Below are 12,561 nucleotides of genomic sequence, written 5' to 3'. Positions count from 1 at the left end.
AAGGAAAAGAGGCTTTGAATGTCAGGAAGAACAGTTTGAACTTTACTCAGTAAACAAAAAAGTGAGCTGACTATTGACCTGATCTATGCATAAGGAAGATTCATTGGATAGAATGAGGAATGTTTTTATGGGGAGATGGCCTTTGTAACAATGTAAAGTCAAGGAGGCCAGATTATTTCAGGATTTGGGGAAAGAACTATTTGACATACACATTACAGTGATTGATTGATTTAATGGAGGTAGTAAATAGAATACCATAGGGATTTAATTCCAATCAACTCTGCATCTGCCTGAGGATTTTCAGCTGGAGTGTACAGAGTTCTTCAGCTGGCAAATTCAATTCCTTCTGAGGCAGAGTGCAATCTCCAGGCTGCCTGCCCGCTCTACACTGCCATCCCTCTTGTAGCCTTCTAAAGAAAAAGTGTCCAGAGATCATGTCAACTAGTCCACATCAGGTGTAGAGGTAATGTCCAGGTGCTCATCCTCCAGGGATACAAGTTTCTTTAAAGGCTTATCATTACATGTACATTAATCTAGCTTGTTATTAACAATTATATACTCATCTTTATGCTGAACAATATCTGTTAACATATCAAGGAAAGAATACACCCAGTGGTCTCTAACTGTATGAGTACTGATAAAAAGGGTAATAATTACTCTTCCAATTGTGTTCTGGAGGCAAGTCCTTTATCCATAAACTAGTATAGTGATTTTGGCACTTTTTTTGGATAATTTTTTTTTTAGTTTCAACATTCTTCCATTAGATTTTGAGTTTTAAATTTTCTCCCCCCACACTCTCCCCCCACCCCAAATGGTGTGCAATCTGATATAGGCTTTACTTATACATTCATTTTAAGCATTTTTCCCATTAGTCATGATGTAAAGAACAATTCACCACTAATGGGAGGAATCAGAATGTAGCAATAAAACAAAACAACAAAGGAAAAGGAAGCAAATTATGCTTCCATCTGCATTCAGACTCCACAGTTCTTTCTCTGGGTGTGGATAGCAATTTCATCATGAGACTTTGGAGTTGTCTTAGATCCTTGCATTGCTGTGAAGAGCCAAGTCTATAAAGTCAGTCATCACACAAGTGGCTGTTACCATGTACAATGTTCTCTTGTTCTGCTCTTTTCACTCAGCATCAGTTCATGTAAGTCTTTCCAGATTTTTTTGAAGTCTCCTGCTCATCATTTCTTATAGCATAATAGTATTCCATTACATTCATATACCACAACTGTTCAGCCATTCTAATTGATGGCATCTCCTCAATTTCCAATTCTTTGCCACCACAAAAGAGTTACTATAAATATTTTTGTACTGTGGGTACTTTACCCATTTTTATGATCTCTTTGAGATTACAGACTTAGAAGTGTATTACTGGTCAAAGGTATGCACAATTTTATAGCCTTTAGGCATAGTTCCAAATTGCTCTCCAAAATGGCTGGATCAGTTCACAACTCCACTAACAATGTGTTATTGTTCCAATTTTCCCACATCTTCTCCAACATTTATCATTGTCTGTTTGTCATGTTAGCCAATGTGATAGGGATGATATGGTACCTCAGAGTTGTTTGATTTGCATTTTTCTAATCAATAGTGATTTAGAACTTTTTTTCATAGAACTATAAATAGCTTCAGTTTCTTCCTCTGAAAATTGCCTGTTCATATCCTTTGACCATTTATCAATTGGAGAATGACTTGTATTCTTATAAATTTGACTCAGTTTCTATATATTTTAGAATGAGGCCTTTATCAGAGACATTGGTTACAAAAATTTTTCCCAGTTTTCTGCTTCCCTCCTAAATCTTAAAGGGACCACAGCATTCCTCTACTTCAACTTGGACTATTTCATTATCATTTAACATTAGAAAACTTCCTCTACTCTCAGCAATCTTAGAAAAACATGGGCTGGCACATAATGATGGTATGAAATAATAGTTCTTATTGTCCCAATCAGATGAGTATGTCACCCTAGAAAAAAATTCAATAGTGATATGGAAAACTTTGGGTTAGGAATCAATTGATTAGTCAATGAAATATTAATTAAGTACTTCATAGAATCACAAAATTTGAGTTAAAGGGACTTCAATACCTGTGTAGTCTAATCCACACTACAGGAATTCCCACTATAACACACTGAACAATTGGTGGTCCAGTCTCCTATATCAAGCACTGTGCTAGGTGTTATGGTACAAAATCAAAATGGAAATAATCCTCTGCTCAAGGGGCTTCTATTCTATTGAGTAGACAACCTGCCCATCTTAGTTAGTGTATATTTTATAAGTACAAGACAATATGAACTGTAAATATAGGATGCCAATGTAGTGCAATGAGTAGAGCAAAAAGAGGATCTGGGTTCATCCTAATTCTGCCACTTTCTGTGTGAACTTGGTCAAGTCAAACCTCTCGGACCTGTTTCCTTATTCATAAAATGAGGGGATTGGAGTAGATGGTCCAACTGAGGTCTCTTCCAGTTCTAAATTTCTGTTCCTATAAGTATATAGAAAGTAAATGCAGAGTGACTTTTGGGGGGAAGTCACCACTTGTTGGGGGATCTGGAAGGAAAAGATTACATGGTGAACAGGTTTCCAATATTCTACATGACCATTTTTGCTATGTCTACTAGATTTATCTTTTCTGGTCTCAGAATGACAGAATTTTGAGCTGGAAGGATTTTTACAAATCATCTGGTCCAATCTTTTCATTTTATAGATGAGAAAAAAGTGAGGTCCAGAAAAGTGATGTGACCTGCCCAGGCCACATAATTTACTAATTTCAGGATCCAGGTATCCTGACTCCATTCAGTGCTTTTCACTATATCCTCTTCTTTATTTTATTTAGCTAAATATTGCATATCCACATGTTTCTTAATGATGTATAAAATAGTGGAAAATGCATTTGTGACACTTTTCACATCTATGTATCTTTTCTTGCTTAATGTGACCATTGCCACTATTTTTCTATGTTTGGTTTGGCAGATATCATGCATGATGTTTGGGCATGCATCTACTAGATGTCCAGTAAGACTTGGTTATTATAGTTTTCTTTTGTTATAGAGCTGTGGGCTGGAATCACAAAGACTCATCTTCCAGAGTTCAGATCTGGCCTCAGAACTATTAGGTATTGTGAGCCTAGACAAGTCAATTCACTCTCTTTGCCTCAGTTCCTCAACTGTAAAATAAGCTGGAGAAGTAATGGAAATCACTCCAGTGTCTTTGCCAAGAAAACCTGAAATAGAGTCATGAAGAGTCATGACTGAACAACAACATAAGATTTCCTTATTGGAGCAAAGTGAGGGTGTTTTTAAATGCAGTGTGTTCTTTCAACACCATTATCTTAAACTAGTTAAATATTTCCCACTCTCCACCTCTCTTGTTGGCCCAATAGTTGTTTGGGAAATTATAAGGAATTTATGAAGATAGGCATGTCAAATCTAGTTTAGAATCTAGTGTGGGATTGGTGCTCACTGTCTCCTTTTTCTTCATTCTGCTCTGTCCCTTGGCTGTGAGATCATTTTCTGGTCTGTTTTGCCCAGCTCACACGTGAGAGGCCACAGGTTAATCATAAAGGATTGAGTATGTCTATTGGTTCAAATATGTGGGTGTGGTAAAAAGTTCAGGAATCTAGAAATGATCTCAATCAGAGCAGAGGAATAGAAGCTTTGAAGAGAGAATTGAGCTTCATATCTAAGCAAAGAGTAACCCAGTTGAGGTTCCCAGACATTATCAGTTCAGGAGGGCTCACTGAACCAGTTCTGCACCAGAACCAGGTGAGGTGGTCTATTCACATACACGTATATGTTTCAATTTACTTCACTGAGAATGGTCCATGGTGGTTGCCGAATTCTAGGTGCTAGAGTGGAAGTCATGAGGTTTAAAATAGAGAACCTAATTCAAGTGATGGCTCTGCCATTTGTTAACTGTGTGATGTTGGACAAATTATGAACTTCTCTGGGGCTCAGTTAAAATCAGGTGATTGTAATTGATAACTATTACATATGATTCCTGCCAGATTTAAATGTAAAACATCTTATGTTTCTGTGGTCTAATAATAACACATTTCTACAGCAACAATGTATTTTCCTCATCACAAACCTGCAAGGTAGGTGGTGAAAATATTGTTTTCTCCACTTTATAGATGTAGAAAGTGAGGTCCAGAAAGGAGCAATGGCCATCAGCACCATAACTTAAACCCATGTCTTATGACTCCAAATTTGAAACTTTCCACTCCACTCCACTGACCTAGGGAGTTCAGGCTCCTCTGTGATCCTCCCTCATAAATTCTAACTGCCTTATCCCACATACACTCCTTTCTTTATGTTCTCTTCTTTCAGATTCAGATGTTGAATCATTTAAACAATGCAGAAGCACTGTTTTTTCCAACAAGCATTGAAAAATGACTGCCCCTTCATGTTGAAAAGACAGGAGAACATCTTTATCTAAAATCATTTTATAGCACTTGTTTGTACTCATTCTTTCTGTTCCCCTAGTCCATGATCAGCTCCTTGATGGCACCAAGGAAGGACTTTAGAAATCAATCAACTAGCCCATACCCTCATTTATAGATGATGTTTGAGGAAACAGAGGTCTAGTGAGTTGACATGACTTTGGCAAAGGTTCAGAGCTCACTCTGCCTCAGTTCTTGCAAAATTTCCCAGGTTGACTGAAATCAACACATCATTTCTTAAGACACAAGAGTATTCTGTTACTTCATATACCATAATTTGTTCATCCATTCCTCAATTGCTAGGTATCCCTTAATTTCCTATTCTTTGCTAGACAAAATGAGATGCTGTAGTTTTGTACATATGCTTCTTTCCACTTGGTCTTTGATGTTTTCAGGGCAAAGTTCCAAATTGATAGGTCTGAGTCCGCTGTCCTAAAAATGCTCTTGCTCCCTCCTGTACCGGTACCAGACTCACTTGTTGTGTGCTCACTCCTCCCATCCCAGAGTGTAGCCAGGATCATCTAGTCAGCACTGCTAGACATAGCATCTGGAAACAGCAGGGAAGAGTCATCCTTCAATCTTCCCCTCCTCAGCCATCTGAACCTCATGCTGGGTTAGTGAGCTGAAAGTTCTTTGGGCCTACCCTGCTTCCTTGAGGCACCTTCGTGGAAATTCAAGAACAAGAGGGTCAAAGAGAAGAAGAAAAAAAATCCTCTGTTCACCAGCTAAAAAAGAATGGCATACTCAAGTTTCAAAACTCCCAGGTTAAAGAGAAATACTGTGAGCAACAAGAAAAAAACAATTAGATACTATGGAGATACAATCAGGATTTCACAAGATGTAGCAGCTTCTACATTAAAAGAGCATAGTTTTTGGATATTTTTTCAAAGAGCAAAAGAGCTGGGTTGTGACCAAGAATAACTTACCCAGCAAAGTTGAGCATAATACTGAACGAAAAAAAAAATGAACATTTGCTAACTGAAAGAATTTAAGGAATTTGTGATGAAAAAGACTAGAATTCAATGGAAACATTAATATAAAAGATTAAATTGAAATATAAGGAAAACATTAAAGACTAATTATTAGGTACATATTGAGGTCAAACTGTTTACATCTTACATATGAAAATGTTATTAGTATTCTTAAAAGTGTCATCATTACTAGGATAGTTTGAAAGAAAGGTTGGGGCTGAGTTGTGCATGATGGGGTGATTCTAAAAGCAAAATTGGATAGGAAAAGTTAAAAAGGAGCAATTATCTCAATAGTGGGACTTGAAAGGAAGAAGTGATATAGAAGAAGTGGGTGGAGGTGGATGGCTGGTAATGTTCAATTACTCTCTTAAGATCTGTATTGAAGAGGAAACTGTACATCTAGAGGGATGGAGAAGTCTTCTGGAGTTCTGGGAAGACTAGCAGAGAGGGCTGGGGAGAGACTTTTGGAAGGGTGTGTAGATTAAGATTTAGGACAGTTGGGGAGAGGATTAAGAGAGGGACTCTTAGAGGAGTGAGTAGAATAAAAAATAGGAGGTTAAGGAGAGAGAAGATAGGGTAACAGGGATATACACAAATAGTAATTATTACTTTGAATGCAAATGGGGTGAATTCACCCATAAAATGGAAACAGATAACAGAAAGGATTGAAAATTAGAATCCAACAATATATTTTTTACACGTAACACTTTTAAGAGTGAGAGATACACACAGAGTTAAAATGGAGAAAGGGAGTAGAATTTACCATAATTCAACTGATGCAAAAAAGGCAGAGTTGGCAATTATGGTCTCAGACAAAGTTATGGCTAAAATAGATTTAATTAAAAGAGACAAACAGGGTAACTAATTTAGATAAAAGGTACTATAGACGACAAATCAATAACAGTACTGAACCTATATGAATCAAATTCCATACTTTTATATATAATTTTAAAAAGAAAAGTTAATTGAATTGCAGATGGAGATAGGTAGTAGTATTGTAATAGTGGGAGGCTTCAAGTTTTCCCTCTCAGAACTAGAAATCTAACCAAAAAACAAATAGATCTCTGGAGAGACTAGAATGGAAATAGAAAGAAATAAACCTTTTTCTCAGCACTTCATGGTATCCTTACAATGATTTTCTATACATTAGGACATAAAAATATTATTGTAAAATCAGAAACATGAAAAGTATCTTTTCAGATCATAATGCAATAAAATTGTATTTAATAAAGGACCATGAAAACGTAGATTAACAACTAATTGGAGATTAAACAACCTAATGTTAAAGAATGAGTGGTTTAAAGCACAAGTCATAGAAATAATCAATAATTTCATTAAAGACAATGACAACAATGAGACAATATATCAAAATCTATGGAATGTAATAAAAGCAGCAATCAGAGGAAAAGTTGTATCTCTAAATTCTTACATCAATAAAATAGAGTAAGAACAGACCAATGCAATTAAACAGAAAAATGAACAAACTGAAAATCCACAATTAAACACTAAATTGGAAAACCTAAAAATTAAAGGTGAGATTAATAAAATTAAGTGTAAAAAGCCCATTGAATTAGTAAATGAAACTAGGAGTTGTTTTTATGAAAAAATCAATAAAATAGATAAGCCATTGGTTAATCTGATTTAAAACAAAGAAAGAAGCAAACCAAATCACTAGTATTAAAAATGAAAAGGGAAAATACACCACTAAATGAAGATGACACCAAAGTAATTATGAGGAATTATTGTATGCAATTGTGTGCCAATAAATTTAACAAATTAAGTGAAATAGAAGGATATTTAGAAAAATATAAATTGCCTATATTAGCAGAAGAGGAAATAGAGCATCTAAATAGACCCATTTTAGAAAAAAAATTGAATAGCCCCTAAAAGAGCTTTCTAAGAAAAAAAACACCAACACCAAATGGATTTACAAGGGAATTTTATTAATATTACAGATCGACTAATTCCAATATTGAGTAAATTATTTGAATATAGGCAAAGAAGGGGTCCCACCAAACTTTTTTTTGAAACAAATGTGATGCTGATAATTCAAACAGGAAGAGCAAAAACAGAAAAGAAAACTATAAACTGTTTCCCTAATGAGCATATATATTGTGACCAAGTGAGATTTAAGAAAATGAAATAGAAGGAATCAGAATAAGGAATGAGGTAATGAAACTATCTCTTTTTGTAGATGATATGATGATAAACTTGGAAAATCCTGAAGACTCAAGTAAAAAACTAATTGAAACAATGAACTATTTTAGCAAAACAAATCAAAACAAAACCCCAACAATTTTAGCAAAGTAGCAGGATATAAAGTAAATCCACACAAATACTCAACATTCCTATATATCACAAATAAAATCCTGCTTGAAGAGATAGTAAGAGATACCCCATTTAAAATAATTCCAGACAGTACAAACTACCTGGGAGTATACCTTTCAAAATCAACCCCGGAACTATATAAACAAAATTATAACAGACTTTTTATACAAGTAAAACAAGTTTTGAATAATTGGAGAAATATTGTTTGTGAGTGGGCAGGACCAAAATAATAAAAATGCCAATTTTACCTGAACTTATTTGTGTATTCAATGCCATCCCAATGAATTTACCAAAAAAATTTGACTAAATTAGAAAAAAATAACAAAATTCATTTGGAAGAACAAAAAGTCAAGAATATCAAAGAACTAATTTAAAAAAATGGAAAGTAAGGTTGTTTAGCAGTACCAAACCTTAAGCTCTATTTTGAAACAGTAATTATCAAAATTATCTGGTAGTGACTAAGAAATAGAAAGACAGATGAGCGGAATAGTGTAGGCATACAATTCACAAGGCCTACCTAGATGCTGAAAAGAGTCACTCTCCTTCCTTCCTCAATGAGTTGCCATCTCCAGTTGTCCTGATTCATATCTTGACACTGGACCTAGATGGCTCAGGAGGAGAAAGAGGCTGTTGACATTGCACAGCCCTCTTTCACTTAAATCCAATTCACTTGCAAGTCATGACATCACCTTCCCAATGTCATGGTCCTCTTTGAGAGCAAAGGATAAAGACAGCAACAACCTGGCTCTCAATTTTTCTCCTCCCCAGCTACTGCCCATGCACTTAGGAGATACATAATGACTTTTCCTCAAACACCCTAACCATCAGTTTCCAAAATCTCCTTACATGACCTTAATCTATTGTCTTTCCATGTTTTCCTCTGCCTTCCCTTTCGAAACCCTACTATTAGCCTACACCATCACCTTCAATCCAGGAAGCCTTCCTTTCTTTCCTAGGCCATCACACTGCTGCATTAACTTCACTGTTTTCTTTTTCTTCCTGTTGACCTCTTGGTAAAGCAGTTCAACTCTGTGCTGTTCCCTTGAGTCCCTAGCCCCTTTATTTTGTTGGTTGTCTTTTGCCTTTTTTGTAGAACCAGCACTTAGCACAGTACCTGACATGTAGTAGGTACTTCTTAAATGTTTAATTGATTTATCTTGCCAAGCCTCAGCCTTGGATCATTCTCACCATGTCACCTTTGCTTCTACACATGCTGCTTCTGCTGAATGAAGGTGGAGAAAATCTCATGACCCTTCCGATCAGCTCCACTGCAAATTCATGTTACACGACCTCAACTGGGCCTTCACTGTTGCTAGGCAATCCTACTGTACTTCCTTTATCTTATCACTATCCCACTCCTCACAGCAATTCCTCCAAACTTTTTCATCTCTCCTTCAATTTCTCATGCTCCCCTTCCCTGCACTTTTCATCAGAGAACCTGGCCTCCTATTTTTACAGAAAGAATTGAGGATATTCACCATGAGCTACCTCTTCTCTTCTTCCTCATCTCAATCAAGAAACATTTGTTAAGTGCATACTATGTGCCAGGAAGCACTGGGGATACAAAAAAAGGGAAAAGACAGTAGTTTCTTTCAAGGAGCTCATAATCTAATAGAGGAGTCAACCTGCAAATAAATATACGAACAAGTGATCTACAAGATAAGTAGGAAACAGGAAGAAGGCACTAGAATTAAGAGAGAGTCTGAAAGGCTTTCTGTAAAAGATGGGATTTTGCTTGGGATTTAGAGGAAGGCAGGGAAATCAGTATCCTTACCACTCATGTTCTTTTTGCCACTATCTCTTTCCTCCCTCACAGGAGCAAGTGATCTCACTCCTTTCCAAGGCTAACTTCTCTCTATCTGCACAAGTAATCTTATACCATCCCACCGCCTTGAACAGATTTCCACCTCTGTCTTCCCCAATCTCTCCCTTTCTACTGGCTCCTTACCTGCTACCTACAAAAATGCCTATGTCTCTCTCAACCTCAAATCAAACACTTGGTTATTCCATCTCCACTAATGGTCATTCTATGTCTTTCTCACATGTTGTGACTAAGCTCCTTGAAAAGTCTGTCTTCAATAGATGCCTCCACTTCCGGTCCTCTCACCTTCTTCTTAACCCTTACAATCTGGCATTCAACCTCATCATTCCACCAAAATTGCTCTCTCCAAAGTTGCCAGTGACCTCAGCTGCCAAATCCAACGGTCTTTTTTTCAATCTCAATTCTCAACTTCTTTGCAAACTTTGATACTGTTAATCACCCTCTTCTCCTTCATAAACTCTTCTCTCTGGGTTTTCAAGACACCATTCCTGATTCTCCTACTCATCTGTGTGCTCCTCAGTCTCTTTCACAGGATCCTCATCCAGAAAATGCCCTTTAACCATAGGTGTCCCAGAAAGTTCTATCAGAGCTGCTTCTCCATCTATACTACTTCACTTGGTGATCTCATCAGCTCCCATAGGTTTAATTACTATCTCTATGCTGATGATTCTCAAATCTACCTATCCAACCCAAATCTCTCTGCTGACTTCCAATCTCCCATCTCCTGTTGCCTTTCAGATGTTTTAAACTCAACCCGTCCAAAATTGAACTCATTGTCCTTTTCCTCTAAATCCTACCCCTCCTCTCAACTTCCCTGTTATCATAGACAGCAACACCATTTTCCTAGGTGCCATCCTGTACTACCAACCATCTTTCACCTCCCATATCCAATCTTTTGCCAAGGCGTATTTCACCTTTACAATGTCTCTTGAATAGCCCCCATTCTCAAACCCTGCCACCACTCTCGTATAGGCCTTTACCACTCAGTCATGGACTATTGCAATAACCTGCTAGTTTGATCTACCTGCCTCAATTCTCTCCCTGATCCAATCTATCTTCCCTTCATCCACCTAAGTCATTTTCCTAAAGTGCAGGTCTGATTATGTCACCTCCTCCACTTAATAAACTGCAGTGTCTTCCCATCCTCTGGAGGATCAAGTGCATAGTCCTCTGTTTGGGATTCAAAGCCCCTCATAACCTAACCTCCTCCTGTCTTTCCAGTCTTCTTGCACTTTATTCCTCACCATGTCTTCTCATATAGGTACTCTGGTCTCTTGCCTGTTCCAGAAATGAAGATGCTCCATCTGTTGTCTCTGGCCTTTTCCCTGGCTGTTCCCCAGCCCTGGAATGCTCTCCCTGCTCATCACTACTGACTGGCTTCCTTTAAGTCCCAACTAAAATCCCACCTTTTACAGGAAGCTTTTCCTAACCTCTTTTAATTCTGGTGCCTTCCCTCTTGTGATCATCTTCTGTTTATTCTGTATATGGCTTGTTTGCTCACGCTTGTTGTGTCCACGTTAGACTGTAAGCTCCTTGAGTGCAGGGATTGCCTTTTGCCTCTTTTTGTGTCCCCAGCACTTAGCAGTGTTTCTTACATGGTATATACTTTATAAATGTTAATTGACTGACATAGCCTACATAGTCATGTTTACAAAGGGAAAGGAAAAACAAACACAAGATACAAATGATCTAGCAAGAGGACTCCTGAGGTTATATTGTTAGAGTTCTGAACCAATTAGGATCTAAACTAGAAATTTGATAATCCCCTTAGAAATCAGAGCTTTTTAAGACATGTTATCCCAGTAGTAAGGTAGTGTTATGGAGAGAAAGCTGGGCCTGGAGTTGAGAAGACCTGAGACACTTACTAGCTGTGTGACTCTGGGCAAGTCACTTAACCTCAGTTTCCCCAAGTATAAAATGGGGACAACATCATCCCTCACAAAGCATTTGTGAGAATCCAATGAGATGATATTTCAACAATACTTGGTGAAGTGTCTAGTACCTAGTAGGCTGTACATAAATGTTTATTCTCTTTGCCTCAATAACCTTTTTCCCCTCTGTGCCTTTTAGGCAATCATTTCTTGGGTTCATTGACGTGCGAGGATTGCAACAACAAACTTTACTGCTCTCTTTTTGCAATTATTGTTTGTTAATGTTTAATTCAAAATTCCTTGTCTTTTCTCTTGTCCTAGTCCTAGCCTGGGTAAGATTACTCTCACTATTTGCTTGCTTTGCCCTCACTCCTGGGCTAATGAATGAAGCTAGAGAAAATTGCAAGAATGTGCCTATTGGGTCTACTACAGACTTTTTATATCATCTCATCTGGGCCCCAGTGTGACAGAGCAGTCTTTTTATGCCTTCATAATTTACTAAGTATCTTACTACCACGGTTTTTCCAAACCTTTTGTCCCCCTCAAGTCTCTCAGGGCTCCCCCTTGTTGGACACCTCACAGCCGACAGCCTCACCTCATATTTCCTGGAGAGAACTGAAATGATATGCCCATAGTTCATTCTTATACCTCCTCCCTCCTCCTTTCCTCGTTCCTTCCCCCTCCCTCCTCCCTCCCTCCTTTTTACCTTTCCTTCCTTCCTTCCTTCCTTCCTTCCTTCCTTCCTTCCTTCCTTCCTTCCTTCCTTCCTTCCTTCCTTCCTTCCTTCCTTCCTTTCTTCCTTCCTTCCTTCGTTCTTTCCTTCCTTCCTTCCCTCCTTCCTTCCTTTGGTCATGAATTCTTCTCTTCTCCATAGATCTGTTAGGTAAACTATTCCTTTCTCTCCCAGTTTACTTAAGGTATCAACCTTTATGTCTAAGTCCTGAACCCATTTTGAATTTATTTTTGGTATATAGTGTGAGATTTGGGTCTATGCCTAGTTTCTGCTATACTCTTTTCCAGTTTTCCGGCAGTTTTTTTCAAAGAGTGGGTTCTTATCCCAGAAGCTGGTGTCTTTGGGTTTATCAAATAATAGATTAGTATAGTCATTGACTACTGTGTC

The sequence above is a fragment of the Phascolarctos cinereus genome, unplaced genomic scaffold (assembly GCF_003287225.1).
Source record: "Phascolarctos cinereus isolate Bilbo 61053 unplaced genomic scaffold, phaCin_HiC Scaffold_3;HRSCAF=262, whole genome shotgun sequence".
NCBI lineage: Eukaryota > Metazoa > Chordata > Mammalia > Diprotodontia > Phascolarctidae > Phascolarctos > Phascolarctos cinereus.
Note: the sequence above shows the minus strand (reverse complement) of the source record.